The following is a 27,807-nucleotide window of genomic DNA, read 5'->3' as shown; positions in this document are numbered from 1 at the left end:
GGGTAAGTATATGTCGTTCCTAATCACTGTAAGCTATGTCTCCGTTTTAAATAAATGTAAATACGTGAAACAAAATGAACAATATGTATTTATATTTACAGTTGGATAACTTATATAGCGCTATTTTTGTTAAAATCACCTCAAGGGCGCCGTATAAAAAATGAGTATCCCATCACGTCTTGCAGCTACAGAGCGCATGGATGGTTGGGATTCTTGTTCCTCGTTTCCAATTAAGCTCTTTTAAAAAAAAAATGCAACAGAGAGGGAAAACACTTTTGAGAAAGGAATATTGTGATCTAGGCATTGACAGGGCTAATGAGAGGAAATTCAGCCTATCTGCAAACGTTTGGACATACTCAAGATATTATTGAATTAACTAACTGGTAAAATGAGATGTATAAAATTTGGAAAACTGTTTGCAGGCGTTGCCTAGTAGGTGAATTGGTTCAGCCGGATGAATCTCACCCACGTGATAATCAGCTCTTATAGTACACAAAAGTCAACATGAGGAAGAGTTAAGGTAATGCGAATGTTTAAACAAAGGCAGACTAGTTAATGTTACACAGTGTAAAAATTGGCCACTTCAACCAGCCAATGACAGGGTAAATGCCTAGACTTCCATATTCACTTCTCAAAAATGTTTTCACTCTCTGCTGCAACAAATTTAGATCTGAATGACTCCTTAAGGAGGAAATCCAGAATGTCTGCAAACACTTGAACATACTAAAAATGCTGCTGAAGATCTATTTCAATTGAAATAGATAAAAGCTTAATTACAGCACGTCTTGGAACTACAGAGCGCATGGACGGTAAGAAATTTAGCCCCGATTTACAAATGTTTTCATTGACAATGATTAATTAATGAATAGTGATATTTTATTCCGTTATGTGATGTGGTCAATAAACAAACAGCTAGTATTGTATATGTATATAATCGATGAAATACGAAAAGCACAAATAATATTCTACTGAGTTCATACAAATTGAAAAGCTTTTGTTCGACAAACAAACAAAAGTTTTCCATTAATAGTGGAACTTCAGGAACTACTATCAGATCAAAGACAGTATTTAATGAAACTGCACTCTTATTAGCCTTCAAAAGAAAAAGATTTTTTTTCTTTAAGAACACTATGACCGGTAAATATGAATGGAAATGGATTGTGGAACTATTGTTAAGAAGCTAGACCGAACAGTACTTTGTTAAAGCGACGCATACAATAAAGAAAGTAATCTAGAAAAATGGCAGTAATTATTAATCTTTTGTACTCGGAAATATGAAAAAGACGCTTTGATGTGCCTGGCCCATTTTTATTCACAAACTAAGTATATCTTAAGTATTTATCCGTATAACTATTATTTATGTCATCCAGATGCTAATTCTGAATGGCTTGATAAGTTGGAATGATTGCAAAATGTTTGGATACGTTAAATATTTAATCTTCGCAAATTCGTTCCACATAACAAAAGTACGAGTACAGATAGAACGGCTCTTCTTCTGTATTTCATTGGTAATATTTCCAGATAACTATTTGTTACTATTGCTTAAAATTGTTTAAACTTCTTTATGGTGTAATAACTTATATTTGCATTTAGTTATTAATTTAAAAAAATACCTGGCACACTTCCACTTATTTATTTTGACTAATTAGCGCTTTCACCTTCTAATGGGCATCTTCAGGACCAGTATTTTTAAAATTAATAACTTTTATGTAAATATAAGTTATAACACCATTACAATGGAATTCCACCAAGAGTTGTCAATAAATAATTTAAATAAAAAAAAAAAAATCTTTATTGGTGGTTCTTTTTTCTTTTTTCGTTTCTTTTCTTGAATTTATTTATAAGTACAAAATATTTCACACATTATTCTTTTCAAATTATTTTTTATACATAAATATATACTATTTACCTAAGCTAAGTTTTAAATAATAATACATATAATTATATTTTTTTTATCATTGAATGTTATTCAAAATTGTTTTCTTAGTTTTTTTTAACTGGTTCAAAGTATTTTTAATACCAAATTATAATTTTTTATCGATAATTCTATAATTGGTAATATTTATATATATTTTTTTATATAGTTTACCTTTTTTAGACTGTCTTAATTTGTTAATTAATAATATTGTTTTAAATGCTTTGTATTACTTATAATTATGCTTACATGTATGTATATTAATTGTATTTGTAATTTATATGTAAAAGGCACTAAGTGCCGTTTATTTCCATAAAATAAAAAAAATCCATAAAAATAACCGAATATCGCATGCCACTATACTGGCTCTGTATCAGGCATATAAGAAACATTCACATTCTAGCACTTTTTCACAATATTTTTAATAATCCTACTTCGCCTGTTTATCTGAGAGAGCTCTTCAACACCATGGAATATATAGATAAACGTATATTTTTTTCTCTTGTTCTGCTTATTTATTTCTTTGCATATAATTTTTTTTTTCCTAGTATGTATATTTTGTAAAATAGTAAATTATCACGGATCTGAGTCAGCGCTTTCATTTTTTTTTTTTTTTTTTAAACTAACGTTTTCAGAAAGTCAATGAATCTTTCCGCAGTTGCCTTATTTTTTAGTAGATCTTCTGGGTTTTCAAAAATTTGGCCGTATTGCGCGCACATTTGTTTGTTTCAAACATAAGGCAATCGTGTTATATATGGAGGACGTCCTGAGAGAGTCCATCGCAAGGGCAGCAATTATGAGATATATTTTAGTTCTAGTAACAAGAGAACCCTTTAAATACGCATTTAAAGTTCTAATTTTTTTGCCCCCTCTTTCACAGTATTAGCTGCTTGATGATGGAAATATCTTCCCAGTAATGTCAGAGACACCCCTTCTATATTTACATTTAAATCAAGAATGAAATGCCACTTCCTAAATATTTGAGAATTTTATTTGTCCTAGCTCTTTCCTCTCTTCTTTACCCCCCCCCTCTCTTTTCATAGTGTAGTGTAGATATTCAGTCAATTTTTATTTCTCTAGAAATAATCATGTTTGTCAATATTTTGTTTTGCAATGAAAATAATATAATAAACCAACGAAACATTGATTTTTATCAAATTTAACGGTTTGAGTAGGTAGAAAGAAATTGCCTTAAGGCTACATGCCCGCCCTTTTGCATATGTATGTCAACTGGAAGTTGTGAATAAAATGGTTATGAAAGATCGCCAAATCTCAATTATAGAAGTCGCTGATGATGTTGGCAAATCGATTGGTCATAAAAAATGTAATTATCAGGGTACGAAACGTTTAGCAGTAATTTTTTTTCCAAAATTGTCGAATATTAAACAAAAATGGCGGCGAATGGAAGTTGCTCAGGTGTCACAAAATAAAGTCAACGACGATGCAGAATTACTGAAACGTGTTATAACAGGTGAAGAAACTTTGTGCCAGTGAAGAGTCTTTGAATATGACGTCGAAGCTAAGGCTTAATCGTCCCAGTGGAGGTATTCTGGATCGCGAAGACCGAAAAAGGTTCGACAAGTGCGGTCAAACGTGAAGGTGATGCTCAATGTGTTCTTCGATTTAAATGGCAAAGCGCATCATGAATTTTTGCCACAAAGTCGAACGGTCAATAAAGAGTACTACCTACAAGTTTAATGCCGTTTGCGTGAAGCAATCCGAAAAAAACGCTCGGATTTGTGGCAAAACAATTCGTGGCTTTTGCGCCATGATAATGTACCTGCTCACACTTCATCCTGAACTTTTGATCAAAAACAATTTTTTAACGATGCTCCAGCTTTCATATCCACCGAATATGGCTCCGTGTGACTTTTTCTTATTTACAAAAATGAAGATAACCTTAAAGGGCCGTCGTTTTACAAGCATAGATGACATTAAAAGCGCATCGCTGAAAGAGCTACAGGCTATCCCAAATATCGAGGTTAAGAAGTGTTCCGAGGGTTGAAAGAAGCGCTGGTACAAGTGCATAATATCTAATGAGGACTATTATGATTATGACAACATTAATGTAGACGAATAAATAAACGTTTTTTTTCAAAATACGAAAATTTCCGTTATTTTCTGAGAACACCTCGTATGTACTCGTAAATAAAGTGATCAATTAAATAAGTAAACAATAAATTATTCAACGAAAAAATGGTCCAGCCGGATGAAGAATACAGTTATAATAGGTGTGAAAATGTTTACGCCTACTATTATTTTGTTTAGTTTTTATTCAGAAAAACTAAAGACGATATAAAAAAAATAATAAATAAAAAAGAATATCCAGTAATAATCTAGTAAAGTTGTTCAGAAATATGACGATAGAACATGTTACACAAAAAAGAGAAAAACACAAAATATTAAATAAGAAAAGAAAATAGCACTGTAAGAAGGTTGGAGATGAGGTAAAAAGTGAAGGGGTGGAGAAAAGTGTTTTAAGAAATATAATTTACTAAGTTGAAATTTACTTACGATAATAATAACATAGACCTATTAAAAGGTGCACAAATGAATTGAACCAACATTAAAATTAATTATAAGAACTAATTTTTTTTAAAATTAAAAAGTACTGTTTAAATAGTAAAAGCATTCCCTTCATGTATTTGAAAATCGATTTAAATGTCTAATTAAACGTTATTTTGATAATGTAGCAAACGGCACCTTTCAGAGATTTCGGTCTCATTTGAGTAGGGCCAAGTATCAATACTACTATAACTAAATAATGCGGTTCGTTCGCCTTTCTCCAGAACAATCTTCGTCGGGTGCCGTAGGAGTGCCACTTCGGCTAAACAAACGAACAAAGCTGGGAATGCCGGACAAAGAAAACGGGAGTTGGTTCCTCGAGGCCTCAAATGAATTTCAAATTACAGACGCCTGACTGCCAAAACGAGGAAACTATAAAATAAAATAAAATAGGGAAATATCCAATACTACGAATCCAAATAAAAATCTATGAAATCGATTTAGAACATTGATTGTGTTTTCAAAATCAGTATGGATATCGTGGAGAAATGTTTTCATACATAAATGTAAAACGTGACATGTTTGGCCTTAATTGTTGTGACGCCAAGATTCAAGATAATGTTCTTAACAAATTTCGATAGCCAGGAACAAATAAATATAAATCGTGACGTATTAGGGGCGTAGCCAATCGAATGTCAATTCAGCGGGAAATCAATATTATTAGATCCATATGTTTCGATTGAATATTTAGTAAACTGTGTTAAAAATAAAATAGGATAAGATTCAATAGTTAATTATACCTTGATAAAAAAACTTGTGTAGCCTTGAAACCAGTCCGTAGAAAAAATAAAAGATAAGTGGTGAAAAACAAAGTTATTTTATATTAATTATGATTTATTTTCATTTTTATGTCTTATTAACTATGCAGCTTTCGTCGTTTGACGGCAGTCCTTATAAAACATCAATGATATTGTAGTGTTTATTTCTTCCCAACGGGATTGACTAGAAGGTTCTATTGTCTGCTACCCCTTTAGTCCAACGCCTGGATTTATCTGCTCGAGGCTCTGTTCTCCTGATAAATTAATGTACATGATTATTTCCGTTTGCTTTACGTCAGCGACAATAACTAAGAAGTAATATCATTCTATTAAAATCTGAATAGAACACTTATTTTATTGATTCAATAAACTGTTATTTTAAATTAAGTGCTATTTTAGATTATTTTTCGTAAGTTACTTCTCTTCTTATTGAAAATATCATGATAATTTTCTTATCCGCACCAAGAGGTGATATGGTAAATTATTTGTACTTAAGTTCCAGCGTATCTGGTTTACTTTTGTTGCATTGAAGGTGAGGTTATCAAGATTACGCTTCCGGTGTATCCTAACCGTTATTGTTACATGAGGGTAAAATGATCAGTCTTACGCTTCCGGTGCCAGTCCAGGGACTATAAAATATTTTGGTGTGAAAACACCTTTTGAAAATAAATATTTCATGTGAACTTTGTCGGGAATCTTGCCCATGACCTCTAGCATGGTAAGCAAACGCGTTGAACATTACACCTCGAGGCGGAAACGGATATACCTATTTACACAATGTATTTTAATTTTTCAAAATAATACAAAACTAACACTTGAAATTGAAAAATAATGAAAACATCCGATTTTAATAATTTTGGTGAAAATGCAGCAATTTATCGTGATCGTAAAACAATGGCGGTTGGGCGAAAAATGCGACATTGACTCCTTTTTATATTTGATCTAAAAAAGGTTATAATATTTCTACTCAAGGTTTAAAATAAATAAATATACATATATATATATTTAACAAAAGTATCAGCTGATATCAACTTAACACAAAGACAACTTAAACAAATACAAACTAATACCACTTTCGAACAAAGGGATTTTGAGTATTATTCAATTAAAATCTATAACCTACTTCCACTATATATTAAAACAATTAATAACGAGAAAATATTCAAAAAAGCTATAAGAAAAGATAATGGAGCTAAGTAGAAGTAAAATGGATTATCTTATTTGCCCAAACCAATATTGAATCAACTGCTCCACAAGTGAATGGCTAATGTTTGGTTTTTGTTCTTTTTTTGTGCGTTTTGCAGTATAAATAATATAGATGTTTATAAATTAATTATAAACATAAATATGTAGTGTTTTAAACTGTCTGAGCAGTTTGTTAATTATTTATGTTCATTAAATTAGTCTTTTTTGTTTATTATCAAATCTAAAAACATTTAAAAAACGTATATGGTTTAGTAATCTCGGCATGGGTAACCCCAGTGAGGTCACATTATTTTTATTATTCATTAAAGTTTGTAAGACAAAAATATGAATAAATAAATAAAAATAAATAAATATGCCTTTGTTCCTATAAAGTTGCGACGTTTAGTGTAAAATTTTTTTTTAGTATTCTTATGTAAAGTTGAAAAAAATTAAACTTATCGTTGACCAAAAATTCTGTTAAACTTTTAATGGTGTGACAAGCCTTAAAATATTTGTTATAAAATATCCTTTTGAAATAGGGATTTTGATATTTTTTGCAATATCATTTCTCATAGCATTTCTGTATCCCATGTTCAAATAATTTGCATTTTAATGAATATAAAAACGGGAAAGCTAAATTAAATTGAACGGTAATCGTTATTAAATAAAGAAAACGGATTGGATTTAGATCAAAGCCCAATCATGTATTTTAATTAAGAACATTCAGTATTCATTTGGAACCCAAGTAAGCTCATCTTCTAGCTGAAATCAACCCCCACACACAGGTACCCGGTTTCATTCACTCCAGTTTTATTTCAAAAAGAAATCTCATGAATACAAATAGACACCCTGTTCCCGTTAACCACCTCTCCCCTTTCTTGGCATGGAACCTCCACTGCTCAAACATCCCCTAAATGGAAGGGTTGTGCAGTTCTTGGCTCTTCATCCTTTCATGTTTTTTTTTTCTTAAATAGCTCCATCTAAGACAGTGCAAAGCAAAGGCATTTTTAACGTTTCAATGCTTTGATATTAAATAAAAAGCGTTTTTATTCCCTATTTTGAATATGAAAGAAAATACGCCTTAAAAATTGGGCAATCGTTAGAAGAAAAGTATAACCGTGCTTTAGTGTATTTATTAAATAAAATTAAATAAAAATGCCAATAAGTATTTATTGATCATTGACCATTTTGTAATGTAGAGGTAAGTGCTTTAAACAACTACACATATAAGTCCATATGTGGTTCCGACTGCTCCACTTCTTGAGCAATTTGAGAAATTATAAAAATAAATCATTTTGATTCAAGCGTGTATAGATGTAACGCAAGTGCAAAACAAAATCATTGTATTAAAATAAATATACATTTTTGAATGCATAAAAATTAATAAATAAACTCCTACTCTAAACACAAGTCTGACTTCCTGGCAAATCTGGCTTCATATGATAGTTAAAAACGTTAAGTTTATAATTCTGTATGTAAAAATGTCATACCTGTATTGCAAAGTTTTGTTTAAAAAGTTGTAAAACTATTAAATTTAATAAAAAAATCTAAATTTGCTAGGATCTGTGTACCAATACAGTTTATTATGAATCGTATAATGCGGAAAGGGTAAGAAAGAATACACTTTTAAATTTTGCATGGAATTAACATGATGTTTTAATAACTCCAGAAAAAAAAGTCAATTTGTGAAATCAAACAGCTGAAATATTTACAAATGTGGATAAAAAACCAATGACAGATAATATGTCGGCCCCGTAAACGCTTAATGTTTTTTTCTTCCCCCGACGTTGAGGACCACTTAGAAAAAAGCCTCCCTATCCCGAGCAGTGCGAAACAGCTTCTCCACAGTTCTAATCCTGGTCCATGCTCGGATGTTTCGAAGCCAGGAAAGTTTTCTTCCAACCCCTCTACATCCCTCAATCTTCCCCTTCATGACAAACTGAAGTATGGCATATTTATTACCTTTCGGTAAATAGTTATATATTAGTATTGGCTCTACGTAATACTCCATTGTTGGTTATCATATCGGTTTAAGATATTTTTAGCATTCTACGATGGATCCACATTTCAAATGCTTCAAGGTGGTTTATAATATTAACTTTTAGAGTCCGCGTCTCTACACCGTACAGTGAGACAGACCATACATAACATTTTACTATTTGTTGTCTCAGCTTAATCGTCTATTATCGTAACAAAAAAGATTTTTTATTTTGTTAAATGCTGTTCGGGCTGATTCTATTCTGCATTTTATCTCAATGTCGGGGTCTAGATTTTCAGTGACGATACTGCCCAAATACCTGAAATGTTTTATTATCTCAATATTGAAACCTTTAAGTTGGATATTTATTTTAAGCACATTTTATTATTCAGTTTCAAAGTTTTGTAACTTTAAAAATAAAGTATTTTAATTTTTCAAAAAATAAGATTGTTAATAATTTTACAATATTTGTTTTCATTATTAAAAAACCTTATATGTCCTGGAAGAACATACTAAGTTTTTCAAAACAAAAGCCATTTTTAGGAGAACTGAACAAAATTTAATTTTTTTAAAGAAACCATTGCAGGTGATGTTGCATTGATTAATATACTATTAAGTGTGTTGTTCAGATGCTAAATAAAATAAATGTTTTGTGTGATAATTTTTGTAAATATTTTTGAAAATGTATTTATGTATTATAAAAATAAATAAATATGCATGAACCTGTAAATCTACCATCATGTAAACCTGTAATCTATTTTTAAAATCGAGAGTACGATTATAAAGTTTAGGCTGTTACAAGATTATTACGAAAACAGGTACTTATAATTATAAAACAATATGCTCGTGGCTATAGTATAAACATAAATATTAATTATGCAAGGAAGCCGATTTTACCGAGATTCACAAAATGAAGATAGCCGTAGATTACACAAATGCCTATTTCGTAATTTATTATTCGGTTGTGAATTCTAATTTATCATCCGAACAAAAGATTTGCACAGCGAGAATTCTAAGGTACCAACAAATCAGCACTTGCCAAAGTTAGCCAACAGTTTACTTTTGCCCCTAACAAACCAACCCCTGTATTATTTAGTTTGCATGTAATCAGAAGGCGCAATTCATGTTAGATACTGCAGTAATATAAAGAAGAAACTACCCCCACAACTTATTGCCAACTTTCCTCGTCGTTCTTGACTTTTGTGTTTGGTATTGTCTTCCTAGGAACTGATTCGTTCTTATGTAAAGCGCTGGTTGGGTTGCCATGTCGCTGATTAAGATTTACAATGCAGTGAGACTAGAATACGTTTTGTAGTAAACAAAAACCAAACCTGATGAGCATGACAATGAAAGTCTTTTATCACTCGCTGAAATATAGAGAAGTCAAGTAAGAAGACATACACTACAAACAGACCAATGATACTCTTAAATCAAGTAAACCAAAACACCTATATCGTGAACTGGCAAATTCCATGATGACATATTATTGTCTAATAGCTTGCACACATACCACCCTTGAACCGGTAACAATAGGGAAATATCGCATACTACGAATACCGATAAAAATATATGAAATGAATTAAAAACAATTAATTGTATTTTTAAAATCAATATTGATTTTGTGGAGAAATGTTTTCATACATAAATGTTTAAAAGAAATTCAATAAAAATATGTTCGTAGAAAAACGCGACGTGTTTGGCCTTGGTTGTTGTGAAGTCAAGATTCGTGAAATTGTTCTACACAAATTTTAATGGCAGGAACAAATAATCATGAATTGTGACGTATTAGGGGCGTGGTTAATGGAAACACCGTTTTTGCGGGAATTCAAAATTACAAATTTAAAAGTATTTTTTATGCCACTATAATTAGCTAAAACAAATTTTTGAGTGGACCTTTTTCATAGATCTTTATTATTTAAAAAAATGTTTTTTAAAACGTGATATTTCCCTATAGTACAAAAATCTTTATTCGAGTAATAAAAAAAAAACCGTTTCGTTATCCAAATGACTTGCTCTTCAAAGAATTCAGAGTTTCATATTTGATTCAAATGATTTATTGATGATTCTCAAAAGAATTCCACTGTAAATATGTAATTACTTAAATTTTCATATAAGTTACCAATTAAAAATACTTTGTACATTTTCCCTTATTTGTTCGACCAATAAGCGCTTTCACCCTCTAATGGGCATCTTCGTCTGAAGAAGCGCTAATTAGTCGAACGAATAAGTGAAAGTGTCCCAAGTATTAATTGATTTGGTGTTTATTTTGTAGAATTCTATATTAATACTTATAATTAAAGTAATCAAACACTGATCTGTGTCTACGGAACACTATTTTATTTTTATAAATATGAAAACAAAAAATTCATGACAATTGTTTCGACTCGTTAGGGCATTTCCAAACGAATGTGAAGATTAGATGGATTAAACGTCCTTATATACATAGATAAATAATTCAAAGCACTTTAGTAAAAAATAAAATTAATTTTATAAAGTATGGCATGTACATTAATCATAATTGTGGAAAAAACCAATAGTTAAGGGCAAGCTAGGTGTTTGATAGGTAATGGGGAATTTTGGTATTTATATTTGAATTTCAGAAAAAAATTATAACAAAGTATTTAAAAGTAAATCTACAAATATAAAATATCAACATAAATACGGAGTGTTTAAACTCTCTGAACATTTTAATATTTCTCTGTATATTTAGTCTTCTTTGTATATTCTCACATGTGAAAAAAAAAGTATTTTGTTAAGTGTCTTTGGCACGGGTTAACAGTAACGTCACATTTTTTTTATTATCAACTATTGTTAAAATATACAAAAATGTGTATTATGCCAAGTTTACATTTAAATGTCTCTTTTTTCTTTAAAATTAATTAAATTCTAAATGATTATATTGAAATCTAATTGCCTAGCTTAGAACAAAGTATGTATTCTTGTGAGATAGACAATATTTATAATAAAAAATGTTAATACGGTAAAATGTTTAAAGTTAATAAAGAGTCTTAACATTTTCAGGCGTTGCCTAGTATGTAGGTAAAGAAATAAAATCAGACCAATCTCACCCGCATCAACAACATTTTTTTTTGTCACATTTAATGTTTATATCTTTTGTATATCTATTGATGTAATTGTAGACGAAGAATTAAAACTTGAAAGAAAAGACTGTAGTAAACATGAACACAATACGAGAATATCAGAAAAATATCATATACAACCTTCTAAAACGAGAAAAGGACAATCGAAACTTATAAACCATGGACTGAAATTATACAATAAACTACCAGACAAAACTAAATAAAAGACTCAAACAACCTTTACAAAAGATGTTAAAAATATTATTATTAACAGTAGAATGTGAATTTTAAAAGTGAAAATATTTGGTTAAATGTATGTAACCCGTATCAATAAAATTTAAATAAAAAATTTATGAAAACTTAATTGGTATTTTTATGTTAAAAGATTGTTGTTTTTTTAATACTTATTATGTATGACTGTATGTTTTCTGAATAAAATAAAATAAAATAAAAACAAAGATTTCAGCTTTTAACTTCACAAACATCAACAGATGGAAGAATTGAAGAAACACAGACGTTCAAAAAAAGGCAGAATGGTGAATGTTACACAGAGTGTAAAGTGGCTACTTAAACCAGCTAACAGGTCATAAGCCTTGTAGATGCCTAGAATTCCATATTTTCTTCTCTTAAACGTTCCTCATCACTGTTGTCATATGTTCGCAATATTTTTACATTCAAAATAAGATTTTCTTCGTTTATTTTTCATCACCTGATAAAATAAAAAAATAATGATAGTGTTGGAAAAATCTAAAACAACCTTTTGGCAACATTTTCTCTCATTTCCATAGAAAACACTTGACGATTATATCTCGCTATCATCCGTATTTCGCACAATGACATCGTTTGTACCTTAGTACCTGGTGTAGCAAGGTTGTCACAAAATATGTATATCTATATAAAAAATTAAATCAGAATTTTGGGTTGGAAACTAAATTTGATGTTTCTTTCTAGAGTTGCTGTTGGCACAGCATTTTTAAAACATTGTTTACATGACTTTTTTTAAGCGAAATTAAACAAATAGATTTTTTAATGAGTATCGAAAGCAAAAAATCTTTGATCAAAACTTATATTTCAAATATTAAAAAAATATGGAAATAATAAGTTTCCTTTGATTTACGTGTGCAAAAACGAATGTCAATCAATTATATTAGAAATAAAAATTATTTAAAATGTACAAGTATTTCAATCCAATTATAAAATAATATGAAACCCACTAAATACTCTTTTCTTTGCTGTATTTATCAATTTTGGTAATAACATATACTCGTATAAGCATATTTTTTTATATAAATATTTCAAAAAAAGTGTGTGTACAGCGAATTTTTATTCTAAATGCAAGCATCTTGCCCCATTTGACAGGTAACATTAAATTTGAATTTATAATATGTATTTGTATTTAAAAACGTTTAAAAAAATTGTTGAACTTTATTTATTGATTAAAAAAAAAGTTTTTTTTGTCCATCTTTAGTCTTGAGTCTTGTGTTGAATAAAATGCTTCTGTTTAGACTTACACAATTCCCTGTCAGCTGTCACCTTTACCACTTTTGACCTGCAATTCTTCCGATGTCGTCGAACCATCTGGTACGGCCTTCATATGCTTTTGTGTCCTGTTTTTGGCCTCCAGTCCATTATATTTTTGTTTATCTACCGTCCAACATCCGACAAACATGGCCCGCCTAATTCTACTTCAGTTCCGCAATTCTTTTCCCCAAATCCAAAATTTTCGTACTTTCATTATTTGTTTGAGATTTAAACCTTTTTCTTTCTCAATAATATTTTTCATTGTGTCACCTTGTGTAGGATTCTTTTATCAATGAGTGATGTTTCGAACACATGAGTGAGCACAGGGAGTACACATGCGTCAAACACCTTTTCTCCAGGTGTTTTGAGATACTTCTACATTTCAGAATATTAAATAATTTGCTGAATGCGGCCTCACATAATCCTTTCTTTTTTTAACTCAACTTCCAAGGAGTTATTAGGGAAGATAATTTGGAAGTCTACAATTTTACAGGGCTATCTTTTAATGGAGTAATATATTGAATTTAAACCTTGCTTAAAAAATTAGCCTCATGAAATAATATTAATCGATCAGTCAATGCACATTTATTCTCCGCTATTGCATTCATTAAAATACAAACAATGATACCGTTCAATAATAATAACTGCCAGGAACTTTGCTTTTAGAGACGGAATGACCTCTAATATTACAAAATATAAAAACAATATATTAATATCCTTTTTATTATCAGACTTTATGCAATTATACTTTTATTACATAAAGGCATTAAAATAATAGAACAATTGATAAAAATATTATTACATTACACCTAAGTTTGTTTTAATGTATAATTTATGAAAGATGGTGGAATTCTATAATTGAAGATATGTATAATGAATGTTAACATTGCTTACTTACAAATTTTATGTTTTTTGTGTATCCTTTTTGAACTTCCAAATAAAATAAATAAATAAGTAAATTTCCACAATTAAAATTAATTTATTGATTTAAAACAAGTTATCTTAATAACGTAATTCAAAGTACTTTTCTAAAACCTTTATTCAATTCACACGTCCTATTTTTATATTCAAAAATTGTAACTATAAATTCTAAAGGTAATTGATTAAACTATTTGATAGCTACATTTCAAAGATTCAGTACAAATTAATATTCTAATAAATATACAAAATTGGCATCCCTGATTTTTTAGCAATAGAAAACGCTCGCCGTACGCCGGTATGTTCCTAGTATATCTCTTTACATAGAATAATGAGGCACTTTTGTTGCACTTTTGCCGTACTTTTGTTCCATTTTCCCTTGCACGACTGCCTTTGTGGCGTCAGACGTCGCGCGTCGTCTCACGTGATGCGACTACAGTAAGTTTGTTGTGTCTATGTCTGACGCAATATACTTGTAACAATATACTTTCTGTGTTGTGTTGTGTTGTATTATAATCATTTCCGTTTCGTGGTATGGGTACCAATAGAATATTTTCACTCGGGAGGAATATCAGATTTAATATACTGGACGTATAAAGGAGCTTTGAAAGACTCATTTAGTGTTCATGATAGCGCTAATGGTCAGTAAGTTAATTTGCAAAATTTGCTATCTCGAAAACGGCAGTTTTTTATTTTGGCAATAAATTTAGTCACATGAGTCCATGAATAATGCATTTATATTAATATTCCTTACATAGAAAGAAATAGAAAGACGCATGTAAGATGCACCTAATGTAATTGCAGATATTGTATATTTTTATTTTATAGATAATTTGAAAACACAGATCAGTTGTTAAAACATTTTCCTTAATATTACTTCTGAAGTTGTTATCGTTACATCTGTGGGACGTTTAGAGAACGGGAAATTAGAAACAGCTTTCTTTTTCAGGAAAACTTTCAGCCTGAAAGGAACCTACGAATTTCATTCGTTAACAATTCTGTCTGGTTCTTGTGTGTTTAAAAAAAAAAACAAAAATAAACTGCACACGACACGGTAAAGGAATAAACTTTCACCTAAAACATATTAACCGGAGGTACGTAATAATTTAAACTATCCATTAGACAAAAGTTTTTATTTCAATGTTTCCGGGATGTTTAACGTCTTAATTTGTACCTTTCCTATCAATAATTATAGACATATTTTTAATAATAACTGATAAAATAATTCTTTTAATTTATATCTTATACAGTGCCATCTTCATATTATATCTCAAGGGCACTTTACAAAGTGATACTATGAATATAATATGTTTTAAAGAAATAACTCACTTAACCTTTATTTGGGAAATTGTCAGTGCGTGAAAAAAAGGAGAAATGGAAGGAGGTTATGAAAAATACACCACAACACTCAAACTGATTAAGATTTTTTCTTGAAACTTGTGGGAATCGAACCCGCGACGCCAGTTTCGCAGTTGGCCGTCTACCCAACTACGCCACGGCGGATTTTCATTTATGTGAAACTTTATTACAAAACAGTTGATTTTTTAGTAAAACAATTTGTATTGACATCATGCGATATGAATTTTTTCGAATGATTTATAGAACAGGGGAACTTTAAGTTTTTTTATCGCCGTACATGTAGCTGATCTAAGCGTACGACATATGTAAGCTAGTTCATCCAGAAAACATTGATGTATATAGTGCATTTTTTTTATATTCCGAAGTAGAGTAGTCGGGCAGTGACTTGTAAATAAGTCAACAGAGTTGGTATTCCACCCCCTTATCAGTGTAATTACTAAATTAGTGGGGTGATATGGCTGAACTTTAAGATTCCAAGAATAAGTCTGGCTGCGGCGATTAATATAGACTAGTGAATCATTTTACTAATTGGTTGACCTACATAGACACCATGAATAATTTAGTTTGACCCTAAACTGCGTAATGTCATATTGTCATATTTTTTTGTCATATTGTGATATTGTAAATATTTCTTCTGTTGCTCGAGTGCATGTTGTATAGAGCAAATTTTTCTCATTTTTCCTATATGTATTTGGGTTTCATGTCGTTTGTTTTGTTTGTGTTACTACGTTCTTCTTCCTTTTTGAACTTTTTCAGTTTTGATCTATTTTTTTTTCTTAAATATTTTACTACCAGGCAAACGCACTAACCAGTATTCAATGAGGCCAACTAATTTAATAAATATACATCCACCCTAATTTGACCGTGTCATGTGGGTTTGGTAGATTCGTGTGAAATAGGCCTGGCCTATCACTAAAAAATACACTATTTCAGTTAGATAATTTTACTTGCACATACATTTATCGACCCTCATTTACATTTAAAAAAATAAAAAAATATTAATTAATTTCATAAAAAGTACATGTTTTTATAAAATTCTAAACATATCTACTTTTACACATATAGTAAATGTTATCACTGTAACTCTCCAAAAAAAAAACTCTTGTGCTTGGAGAGTGACTTACACTGTTTTAGTTGTTAATTTATAAGAGTTTATATAATTTTAAATACGAGTACAAGAAAAATAAAAATAAAAACATAGGATATATAAAGAAAAAACATAAAAAAATAATACATTCACACTAATTAAAATTTAATGTGGTTTTTACACGTGTTCAAAAAATTTCTTTAGATTAGCTTTAAATTTATGTATAGATATATTATTTTTAATAGTTTTTAGTTTATTGGGAAGATTATTACATTTACACAAAAAATCTTACTCCTACAGTACACACAGAAAGGGGTACTCAGAAAGGTTTGCTTTCGTCATAATAAAACTCAGCTGAAATCAAGGGTGGGTTATCACTACAGCCCTTGCAGGGCATTGCAGATTAAACAAACACATTATAAGAATGAACTTTTCTGAAACTTCTAGTTGTAAGTTCTGCAGAACAGATGAGGAAACACCTATACACATTATTTGTCCTTATTTGTTTCCTAAATGTATTAGGTTTTTGTATCGTTGTTTGTATTATTACATTCTTCTTCCTTTTCGAAACGGGATCTGGAAGAAAGACACAAGTCTTTATGAATAGTTTCGGAAAAAGGGTGGGTACTTTAATTGTAATGTATCATATAAGTTATTTTACTTTATTCTCTAGTCGGCTTCGTGGTCTTGTGGTCAGTGCGTTTGCCCACCATGCTAGAGGTCTCGGGTTCGATTCCCGATATGGATTCATGAAATGAAATATTTATTTAAAAAAGTGTTCTCACACTAGAATATTTCATAGTCCCTGGACTGATACCTGAAGCCTAAGACTCATCATCTTACCTTCATGTAACAACAATGATTAAGTTACGCTGCGTTTTGTGTACCAATGCAGTGTCCTATGCACCATTAGGTGCGAAAAGGGAATGATGATGATGTGGTAATGATATGGTATATTTCTGCTTAACTAGCCCACCAAAGTACTTTATTCCTGCTTGGTATCACATTTGCAACATTAATCGACAAGTGGCTATGTTCATCAGTGACAACTCATGTTTGACAGCCGGCAATTTTGCAAAAAGGATTGTATTCTGAATGTTTTGTCTGTATTTTGTTGAAATAGAACATCTTTACCATATATTTATGAAATAAAAATTAGTATTTATGTTGAACCGGTACCTAATTCTTTTGAAAATTTATGAGTTTTGAAATAAAATTTGTCATTTCTACTTATACTGCGCTTGGTAACAAATAAGAAACATTAAAAAAAAGTATGCTTGTTTTTGAATGAAAAAAAATAAAATTGTTCCACTTTAACAATAAAAAAAGTATTTGCTAAGTATAACATATTTATGGATATTTTTTTATATTTGCATTTTTGTATGTACATATTTAAGGTAGCATAACGTCATTATTTCTCTTATGTTAAAAAAAAGAACGCCAAACCAATTTAAGTACTACCTTTAATGCAGCTTTTATATAATGCACGGCAATTATTCATCTATCAAGTGTGTTTCTTATCGATTATATATTACAATTGAAAGAAATATTATCATTTCTAATATTTCTCCTTTTATCACAACATTTGATTAAAGGTACGTGTTGAGGCCAGCAGTTCAATTTTACGCGTTGATTATCCCTGTCAATAATGAGTAAATTAAATTGATTCATAACTACACATTCAATTGAATTCTACAATTAAATGTGTAGTTGAATCGCCCAGAGATGGCGGGCATCGTTTTCGCTCGGTCGGGTCGGTACGATCGCGCCCGAGAAAGATCCGTTGTGTGTTAAAAACGCGGACTTTCGCTGGACATTTTTGCATGTTCCTCTCTGACTTGTTCTTCAAGATTTTCATCGCGCATTGTGCTCATTAAAACCATGCACATCAGCACACTGAAGTGCTTAACAAAGAGCGGATCGAAGTGGACCACCATTAGATATTTAAAGGTTAGTGTTCTTTATCTTTCTTCGACGGGTGATGATTTGTCGTGTTTTGAACTGCTAGCAATAAATATTGTGTAAAATTTTCTATTGAATATGAGAAACTAAACGGATTGCTTAAAAAATAGTAAATAAATTTAAAGAAAAAATGATCACCGAATCAAATTCAATTACAAACACATCTCTCCCGCTTCCACTCCCACAAAGTCTACTATATAGCATTGTGTCTTTCTTTTTTTTTAAATTTTTTTTTTTAAAAATGCCCATTGGGCGTTTATATAAATAAATAAATAAAGTACTATTTACACGAACCGAAAGTTATCATGTAATTTTCTTCGCCATAAAATTAAATTAAAAGTCATTTTAAAAAATAAATCAAAATTTTGCTAAAGCACATTAGCATAAAAGAAATAAATATATGTAAAGTGGAATGTAAACAGTGTAAATAAAATTTTAAACACCGTACACTCTTTTTTAAAACTGGTTATAATTTATCGTCACATCTCAACACTGAACTTTTAGTCCCATGGAGTTGGGACTTATGTCTCAAATTATGTACAATAAACTTATGTATATAAATAAATAAATATGTTTTTAAATTCATAACTAAACATAATTTTGTTTTTTTAAAGATAAACATAAGCGGTAAAACAAAGTTTTAAAAAAAACAAAGGATAATTACATTGCAATGAAATACATATTAACAATAAGAATAGTAAACGAAAATCCCACAAAGGTTTGACCTGTTTGTGGGTGTACAAGAAATATTTATGAATGATTTTTTTTTGTCCTAGTTAAGAGTTAATTAATTCTGTTTACATTTTTATAACGTAAATAGTCATTTAAAAAGTAAAAAATATTTAAATACTAGCGGACCTGGCAGACGTTGTCCTGCCCAAGCGTTGGCTTGCCTGCTATGAGCTGGTTCACCAAATGTATTTTTGATATTCGAATTTTTGATAAACTATATATATATATTTGACATTGAGTTTGATATTTCAACCTTTTCGTTTTGGCATTGAGTGATTTGCTGTTGCCCAAAGCAAAATTTAAAAAATACAGTATCACCAGCCGTATAGATACATAATTTTTCTGTTCGTGTGATGAATTATTAATATTCAAATATTGAGTTTCAGTAGGTACCTAGAGACTTGTTTATAGTTGAATTTCTATTATTTCTATTTAGATATTTTTCAAATTTGGAATTCTTTCTGCCAATGTCAAACTACGCTCTTCTCACCACCAGGGGTGCACTTCTGCAGGAAAAAGAGTTTTAAAAATGTGTTGAATGTCAATTAATATTATTTTAGTATTACCGAAAATCCAGTAAAAATAAATAAATGGGTAGAAATTATAAGTAATTTAAGGAAATAATCTGATTAAGATCCCAACAAACAACAAAACGCAAATACAAAACGCCATTATCACATAAGCATTAAACGCGCCAAAAAGTGAGAGGAAATTTCATAGAAAGAAGAGCTATAAATGCGTATGGAGAGAAGACCAGGGCGTATATACTCCCTCGCATAGTAAAGAGACTCCCGGACGAAATAAATAATGGTGATATAAATAAAAACAAAGTAAAATTGGTTTTAAAAATCTTTTTCTTAGTTTAATTCTAAGTTTAGTGTGTAAAAAAAATGGGAAAATCAAACAATTTAAAACAGTGTCAAAAAAAGTGTTTGTTTATTATTTTAATATATTTCATTATCAAAGAAGACTTGATTTACTTGAATTTAATTTTTTAAAACTTTTATTTTATTGATATATTTAATTTTTTAAAATATTTTATTTAAACATTATTATAATGTGTTACCAAAATGTTTAAAGAGAGAAATCTCTGCAAAAAAAACTGCTTTTGCAGTTTGGCGGGAGTTAAAAAAAATTGTTTAGAAGAATGCTTATGTGAAAAAAAAAAATCAAAAAAAAAAACGAATATTGTGTGTAAACATTAAAAAAAAAATACCCAGAAAAAATAACATTCTTCCATTTTTTGTATATGCATTCTCCTCGAGTGCGACCCTGGTAGATTGATGCATAAAACATTTATGCTCCTAACTTCTTTTTTACATATGAGATTAAAGATTTTAATATCTACAAACACGCGCAGCGCAAAGATCTACATTTCTCTGAAAGCTGCACGTAAATCGGTTAAACCGTTCAGCAGGAGTTCAGTGACATCACACGTACAGAATAATTATATGCATAAAGATTTAAAAAAAACTTTAATTTTAAGTTTTATTGTACATGGTATAAAATACGAGTATATGCATACTTCCATGTCCCTGAAAGCACTAGATCAGATTTTTTCATCAGAGTATTAACCCCAAGTTATAAAATTAAGGTAACCTTCAAATATGATAAAGCTCTGTTGAATTTTAGGAGTTACATCAAGGCTGTATACATGAACCCTAAATAGAAGAATGAAATTAGTTTTTCACATTTTATGTGCTATGTACAACTTACGCTAAGCGTTTTCTTTATTAACAAAGGCAGTTTTAGACGAAACATGCTCAGCTAACTTACGGTAATGTTTGCTATCACGAAATTGTACTTTAAATATTTAGCTTATCGTGTTGAGTAGATATATTTTAAACGCTGAAAAATACACAACAAAATATGAGCATTTGATAAAACAAAGCACTGCTACAGTCAAAATATTATGAAATGAACATTAAACTTCGCCGTGGTAGCGTTGTGGATAACGGATAAGACGTCCAAGGTAAACTTCCCGATGTACCAAATCTTGATTCACATATTTTAAAGTCTCGACAAAATTTAAATATTTAAATTTTCCTTTGAACCTGTAGCAATTGCACAAAAATCTTAAATCCGAGTAATTTAAATAAATACATTTCGTTATTTAAGTGACTTGCTCTTCAAAGAATTCAGAGTACTGAATATTATTCAACAGTATATATTGAGAACGGTAGTGGTTACACACATAAATAGAGACATTTACCCAAGCGTCCACCACAACCATAATACAAGATACTCTAATAGGGATCTGATACTAAGTGAAGGGGTCAACACTGTTCTGGCATCGAGACAACACTATTGCGTAGGTAAAAAGGTCCATAACCTTTTGCCAGAATCGTAGGAAGACGGGAGTGTTGTCAAGTTGCGGAAGGTGTTGACCTCGCTTTTTCATGACATTGGTCGTAGGGAGTCAGAAAAGTTTATGCATGGCACGGATTAGAAATTCTTACTCAATGTCGAAAAATAAAATATACAAATAAGGAATAATATACAAATATGTATTTATAGATGGCAACCATGAAGTTTCGCATAAATAAATTGTCTATCTTTTTATGAATGTATGTATGTGTATGCGCATGGGTGTATGTATGTGTGTGTGTATATATGTGTGTATATATATATATGTATATATGTTTATATATGTGAATGTGTGCATGTATACGATCAAAATGTGTATACGAATAAGTTTATATTTTATTTGTCTGTGCTCTTTATTAATTTGTTAATTATTATCATATATAAGAATGTAATTGTCTAGCTTGGAACGGGGTATGTACCCTTGTTAGCTGGGCAAATTGAACGTAATATTGTATTTTGATAAAAGAAAAAAACAATAATTTATAAGACAAAACTTTTCATTAACAATATCTAAAACAATACGAGTTTATTACAATTCTTGATAAATAATACAAAAACATATTCACTTTGGATAAAACCAATTAAAAAAATTATTTGCATACTGGTTTTAGAACATGACTTTGTCAAAGTTTAAAAATAAACTAACGTTAAATGTTTGAAAAAATTACCAAGTAACAAAAAGATACCGAAATAGATCATCCAACAACGTGTGTTTAATGTTTTAAGTCTAGGTCTCATATTCTCAGAAAAAGAATAAGCCAGTAGCAAGTCGTGATTTATTTTATGGGTAGTCTACAAAAAATGTATATTAATTTGTACTTACATAATATGTTAGTAATAAAATTGTAAAAGACTATTTTTTCCGTGGTTCTGTGAAACACAACTCAAACAACAATTCGTCGCGTTGGGAAACAAGGTTCAATGTGGATTCATATTTTTTTTGAGACATGCAAGTTTATTATAACTAATAGTTTTTTAAAATTTTGTCTTATAATAAACTTAATAATAATTAGGGATTTATTTCGTTTTTTTTAAAATTTAATTGCAGATAGAACCGATATTTAAATATAAATATAATGAAAGTTCAATGTAAAAAAACATATTTTATCAGATAGAACCTTGTTTCCCCAACGCGACGAATTATTATTGACCACGCGATATACGTTGCTTTATTCTCCACTATTTTGACACGCTTGCAGTTTAACAAAACCACCCGCTTTTTCTTAATTTGTTTATAAAAACTACGCAGTATTTTGTTTTCAATGATATTTTACTATTATTAACTTCACAGAGTATCGAACATCTGTTATTTCAGTGCCCATTTTTCAGTTTACAACGCCATAATCTTGAAACAGAATGCAGGAAAGATGGAATATCCTTAACAAATATCCACACTGTAGTTAAAAGTAGTTATCACGCGCAATTGTTCTTGACTTTTGCAACAATGGTGATTGAACTCATAAAGGTAATAAACCAAAATCAGTGATCGAACATCCCATTTTCAAGACAAACAAAAATTATTTTTTTCCGAGTACCTTAGCCTTGTACATGACACGTAAGGCTACTAAATGCAGGGGTCCAAATATATAAACAAAAAAAAACAATAATTAAAGGATATTATTTTTTTGAATTTACTGTAATTCCCCAAGGATCCAACCTGGTGAGTCAGTAAAAAAATATCAGAAAAATATAAAGAAATAGAGTATGCTATAAAAAAAGAGAAGATGCTGAATCAGACATAAAAAATAAAAGCATTATAAGCAAATAAAATTTGAAGACATGCAACAGACAGTTTATTTCCAGTAATATTATAATACAATATTGACAGTTTGGTTATTAATACAATCGCCATGAATAAACGAAAAAGTTTAAAAACAATTATTTCTGTTTGTTAGAGAAAACATTTTTATGCAGTTTTTTTTAATTTACAATCCTTCATCAGAAGGTAATATAGATTTCTAGGTATTTACAGGTCAAATTTAAGTGGCTTATTTATCCACTGAAATACAATGGCGAACCGTGCTTTATTTTTTAGGTAAACTAGAAAAAATATTCATTAATCCTACATATAAGTACATGATTACATATAAGCAATACAATTATAAATGACTATTTTTTCTGTGGTTTTGTGAAAATCAATCAGACAACAATTATTATTAAACACGCGTTACACGTAGCTTTATTATGCAGTATGTTAATAAATACAATACGGGCACAAAAAGTTATTTACAAAGACCACAATGGCATTCAGCAGTTACTGTCAGCAACAAAAACTGACCGATTCCTATTAAAATGAATAATGCCAAAAACTGCCACTGCAAACGCCACATGTCATATGTAATACATAATATATGTCAACGGTATCCTATCAAAGAAAAATAGTCCTTCGGAAATAATGTTCGAAATACTAGTTTCCAAATTTTTTTAAAAATCCCACACTGAAGACGCTCAATTCACTGAGGGGTCTCTAGTCGTCCCTCAAGTTACAAATTACTTCGGAGAACGAACATCAAATTGCATTGTTCCGAGGTTGTTTAAAAATTTCCCGAAAACGTTCGAAACGAAAAAAATGGAAGACTGTTAAATGAAAAAGAAAGAATTGACAAATTGCTTCCTTAAAATGTTATGGTTTAAATATAAAAGGTAATTAATAAATGTGTTTTAGGTGTATATAATATTATATACTTCTAAAATTAACATGTTTTTAGAAATTGTGTCCAACCGAAAAGTTTCTAGATTTAGTGGCTAACAAAAATTAGATGTGGCTTACATATTGCTTATATGTTACATTTTGACTATACTTTATTCTCAGCAATCTCACCCAGTACTAAAAGTAAAAAAACCCTCTTAGCATATGTATCAGTAGCGAATGGTGATTTTATTTACAGGTAAGCTATAAAAAAATATCATAAATTTATACCAACATAGAAGGTACATAATATAATGTAAGTAATGAATAATTTAAATTTATATTTTTCTGTGGTTCTGTGTGATACATCAACTCTGATCCACGAAATCAACTCAAACGACATAATTTCGTGATATATTATATAATAAAGATATATTATCCATTACTTTCATATATAGCTCATTGAAAAATAAATAAAAAATAGCACTATGATTTCAGTATATATTACGTACTCAAATGAAATGTCAACTAGCTGAATTGTTCTAGAAATTAATAGTGCTAAAAACGGCTGCGTCGAGCGCCATATGTCATACAATATGACGCATGAAAGTAATTATGGTCTTATGTCAAAAGTACCATCTCAAAGAAAAATAGTGCTAAAGAAATAATGTTTGAAACACTGTTTTCCTAAGCAAGAATCTTCAAATAATTAGTGTAATCTGCAAGTTTAATCTAAGAAAAAAACCCGCATTGGGGGTTATGACATTCAAAATATAGTATACTTGTCTGTACGAAAAAATAAGCTGGAATAATCGGCTAGTTTTTTTAATTTAGCTCACCGCAGGCGCTGGGCGGGCTTTATTAATATTAATATTTATATTAGGATAAAAATACGAACGGTGGAAATGATAAAAAATAAATGGTTATTGTTTATTTGTTTTTCTGCAAATAAAGTTACAATAAAACAATATTATGGTTAGTCAAATATAATGGTAAGCTGCGCATAATCGCTTCTATGCACGGTTCGCCCCTGATATGTATGTATAGTATACTAAGTTACTGCACAACTCTGCTCTGAAATATCTAAAGGGACTATGCATTTCAGATGAACTAGCTTACAGATGTCTAACGCTTAGATTAGCCACATATGTGGCGTGGCGATAAGAAGAGTCATGATACATGCATGTTTTAAAAAAAATAATGAGTAAAACAAAGTAAAATAAAATAAATAAATAAATAAAATTTGGTAAACGCGTATTTGCGGTCATATCCCCCATGGCGGGTATGCTCTCCAACCAGAAAAACAAAACTGTGAGAGTGAAGTGATGTTTTGAAAGTAAATTTAAATTCATATTTTCTTTAAATCATATGAATGAATCCGTGGCATGTAATTTATGTATTTATTTATTTTCAGTTCACAAACAGTAAAAGATATCACAATATAAATACAATTTATAAAATAAAAAATAATAAGAGTAAACATCTTTATATGTGAACACCAACATATGTGAACACCAATAGTCACAAAAGAAAAGTTAAAAATTGTATACAGACCAAAATTTAGTTTTCATTATTTGTTATTAAAGCAGTTTATTAGAATTTATAGAAGATTAATTTGAATAAAATTTGATTTAAGATAGATGCTATTTTTACAATCAATTCTAATTTTACTAGATTATTAATAAAATCTCGTAGTAGTAATAAGTTTTTTAAATGTATATCAATAAATCAAAATAATAATAGTCACAATAAAATAAAATAAATAAAAAAAACAATGCGTACTCTTATTTAGAGTATCTGTTTTTTTATTGTACATGTTAGTTAGAGTGAGTATATATATTAAGGGTGTGTTGGAGTGTGTGTATATGTGTATGGGTGTGTGAGTATTGTGTGTATGCGAGAGTGTGTAGTGAATATAAGTTGGACTTACTGATCAATGATTATAAAAAAAATATCTGTTTTTTTTTTAAAACCTTAATGAGTAAACCAATCAATCACCTTATCGATCGATGTAAAATTGTTAAGATTGTTGAAAACGCTCCGGCCTAAAACCCAAATTTAAAAATATGTAAAAAAAAGTTTAAAAAAAGTAATAAAAAACAATATAAATATATATGTATATTCATAAATATGTATGTATGTAAGTTCTTTTTATTCACAGGGATCTGTCACAATAGATATTCACAGGTCGCAGTGACGTCGAGAGTTTGAAAAGCACTGACCCCCACCTCTATGAATCAAAATCAATATTCATTGAATGACTTTGTAAAGCGCCCATGAAGTATTATTTTAGGAAAACTGGTATATAAAACCATCTTCAATAGTAAAAATAATGTACAAAAAATTCTTGAGATACATAGAAATCAGTGTAAGAATACAGTGTCATTTGTATTATAAGGCACGTTAAATTTTAAGTACTTCTTAAAATCTATTTTTTTTTTAAATATTAACAAAAATAATCGTAATTTTAAAAGTACAACTGAATTGTAGGTATACAATTTATCAGCAGGTTTTAATATGTTTTGAAAAGAAATATGCTTCACATAGATAATTTAAAAAATATATTGTAAGCGAAGAAGAACTCAATTCGTTTGATTGTTTTTTGTTTTGACAAAAAATAAATGTTTATATTTCTCTGAAATTCATTCAAGTAGCTGAGCTGAAGAGCGAGTTTGAAAGACACAAGTTTCATAGTTTTTGCTCTTCCGAGACAAAGTGCAGTCTACAGAGTTAGAAAAGTTCTACTTGGTACTCGGGAAGTAGCGCTCAGCACACCTATTGTAGGATTTGTTAAGGGATGTAGTTTTATTGTCAGTTAACCACTTCTCAATACAATATCGGTGCTACAACACCGCAATCTACAATTGCTCTTTGTTGAAAGGATGATAGTTTGCAAAATTCAGAAAAAAATCATTAAAACAACATCATGTTATTGATAAAAAAACTGTGATTTTTCTGATGAAGAATAAAGTTCTGTGCAAAATAGAAATGAAATTAAGGAATACGTATTTTTTTGTGCTTCACGTGTTGTGACTAAGAATGTCCGTTTAAAGTTGCTTTAAATTTCTATGAGCAGAGATTTAATTTGTGTAGTTTGGGTTCAGTAATATCATTAAAGGTTTAACTCGTTATGTTGTACGTAAATCTTACGTCTTTTTTTAAGTATCCATCTAGATCTTTATTTTTGCTCTCAGGTTAAAATTCTGAAAAACAAAATGATAAGTCCGCCTCTTAGTGTAGTGGTTGGTGTATTCATCTACCACGCTTGAGGTCACGCGTTCGATTTCTGTCAGGGGGACATAATATATTGGTGTTTAAGGTAGTTTTTCTGAATAGTTCTCGAGACACTATCTGGACTTTCTTAGTGTACGTCTTTCTAAATTTAACCAATCACTAAGATAGATCAGGGCCCTGATTACTGTGGGAAGTTAAAAGAGTTATCTTTAATTGTCCATAAAAAAAACTGATATTTGTGTACGAAAATTAGTATATTTGTACGTACATTTTAATTATCTTAGTCGGTAACCTATAATTAAGAAGAAAAAAATGTATGCATATTCTGCTTTTCATACAGAAAACTTTATTTTACTTTGTAGTTAAATTGAAAATAAATTTTAACTTTCCACTGTTTTCAGGGCCCAGATCTTGTCTTGAGGTAGTAGTTATTATTTAATTTTTGTCCTTGATTTTTTTTTTTTTTTGTAAAAAAAAATATTTGCGTTCTTATCATTTACGCAAATATTTAATTTTG

The 27,807-nt window shown here is 29.9% G+C and overlaps 1 protein-coding gene across 1 annotated transcript in view; it reads right to left on the bottom strand.

Annotated features, from left to right (window-relative positions):
* LOC148276933 (uncharacterized) overlaps nucleotides 1–27,807 on the bottom strand; it is a gene marked incomplete at its 3' end in the record, with an annotated part of 191,739 nt that overhangs the window by 134,634 nt on the left and 29,298 nt on the right. The gene's annotated exons all lie outside the window — the stretch shown is intronic.

The sequence above is a fragment of the Micrasema longulum genome, unplaced genomic scaffold, assembly GCF_059751315.1.
Source record: "Micrasema longulum isolate JH-2025_06_02 unplaced genomic scaffold, ASM5975131v1 h1tg001124l, whole genome shotgun sequence".
In the NCBI taxonomy this organism is placed as follows: Eukaryota; Metazoa; Arthropoda; class Insecta; order Trichoptera; family Brachycentridae; genus Micrasema; species Micrasema longulum.
The sequence above is the reverse complement of the archived record's forward strand: the minus strand, read 5'-3'. Positions and strand labels throughout refer to the sequence as shown.